The sequence below is a fragment of the Podarcis muralis genome, chromosome 13, assembly GCF_964188315.1.
Source record: "Podarcis muralis chromosome 13, rPodMur119.hap1.1, whole genome shotgun sequence".
Lineage (NCBI taxonomy): Eukaryota > Metazoa > Chordata > Lepidosauria > Squamata > Lacertidae > Podarcis > Podarcis muralis.
In genome coordinates, this window is record NC_135667.1 from 703,635 (window position 1) to 705,414 (window position 1,780).

Here is a 1,780-nt window from a genome sequence, read left to right on the forward strand (position 1 = left end):
GGTCATTGACATGATTTCTGATCGATCCCACAAGCCTCTGCATCTCTGCCCCATTTTCTCTATGTCTGTCAGTCACGTGTAAAGCATTCTAACACAGACCAGTTGCTCACCAGGCCTCCTGGGTGCATAAAAAGAAGGAGGTAGCTTTGATGTAGCTTTTGTTAATCTTCAGGTAGATCTTAGGGCCAGGAACAGGGTTCACATGGAGGTGGTAAAATGCCTGTCTTTCCTTTCCTTACCTCCGGGGTTTGCTAAACGCATTCCTCATTGGTTCCTGTTTATTTAGCCTAAACATGTATGGATGCTCAGATAGTAAATAGTTCTTTGTAGTTAAGAGGCTTCCTCTGATCTGACCTTGTCCCCACGTGGGGATTTTTGGAAATGATCAGAGGAAATCTGATTGGTTCTTACAAACGCTGTGTTAAAGTTCTTTTGTTAATAAAACAGCCTGGGCCAGGGAGTGGGATGCACACTTTCTCCCAGAGTCTTGCTGGTCAAGCCTCGTGTCCATTGTATTAATCAGGGTCCAGTCCTTCCTTTGCCTTCAGAGCGCAACAGTACTTTCTCGAAGTCGAACAGAGGTTGGCTGGTTTCCCGCTTGCTGAGCATTGCTGCCTCATATTGCCTGCCCCCCCCAGCGCCCCCCTCCCTGGGTCCGGCCCACTTTGCCCTCCCCTCCCCGCCCATCACAGACACACACAGACGCCGCACCAGGTTAACTCTTTTTATTGGGTTTTGCAGGAGTTCACACACAGGTCGGAGTTCCACAGGTGATGGCCATGCAGGCGGAAGAGGTGGGAGGCTGGGGGCAGGGAAGGGGGGGGCAAACTGACTTGGCGGGGGACCCAGCTCTCCAGGGGTCTGCGAGTGGGTCTGTCTCTCTCTCTGTTTCCGAAGGGGCCCTTGAGTCACGGGGCTTGTCCAGAGGTCGGGGCTGATAACAGGGACAGCAGGTCAGTTGGGCTTTTGGGGTGTCAGGGGGTGTGTGGATTTGGGAGAGCAGTTGCTTTGAGGGGTGGGGGCTAGGCCCTGGAGCTGGCCAAGGCTCTATGGTAATAAGTCTTTGGGGGTGGGCTCTGAGGATGGCTTGGGGGGTGGATTCCCTTGGGGTGCCTCGTGACGTGTGGGGAAATCAGAGTGAATGATTGGGGGGGGGGGATGCGTGTGGAGGGCGGGGAGTGTTGCCTGTAGCTCCGGTCGCTATACAGTCCAAATATAGATATATATTTATATTTATACTTATATATATGTGTGTGTATTTATTTATTTATCACATTCCCCCCCTTTAAATAAACATTATATACAAATCACAGCAAAGAGTCAGGAGTTGGGCGGGGGGGGGGTCCCAAACAGCAAAGGGGAGGAACCACAGGGGGTGGTGGGTTCAACGAGTTTGGGGTGCTACGTTGGGGGGGGTGGCAGTTGGTGGGGGGGTCTGGGAACTGGTGACTGCGGGGACCACGGAGGGGCCTCGGGAAGGCCGGGTGCTGTGTCCCCCACCCCAGTACGGAAGCAGTAGATCAACTTGCTGCCTGGTTCCTGTTTCTGGGGGTGGTGGAGATTTGGGGTGGGGGGTGTTGGCAGGCTGGGCCAGCTAGATTGATGGGGGCGCCCAGAGGCTGGAGGAGCTGCTTGGATTGGTTGGCTTGCGTTGATGGGCACAACTCTTGGCTTTGGGTGGCTGGACGGGTGGTCAGGGGAGAGGGAAGTTGGACGGGGGGGGGGGGGGTCCATTAGGGACGCTCAGATCGGCTGGGATCCAGCTGCAGTGGAAGGTGTT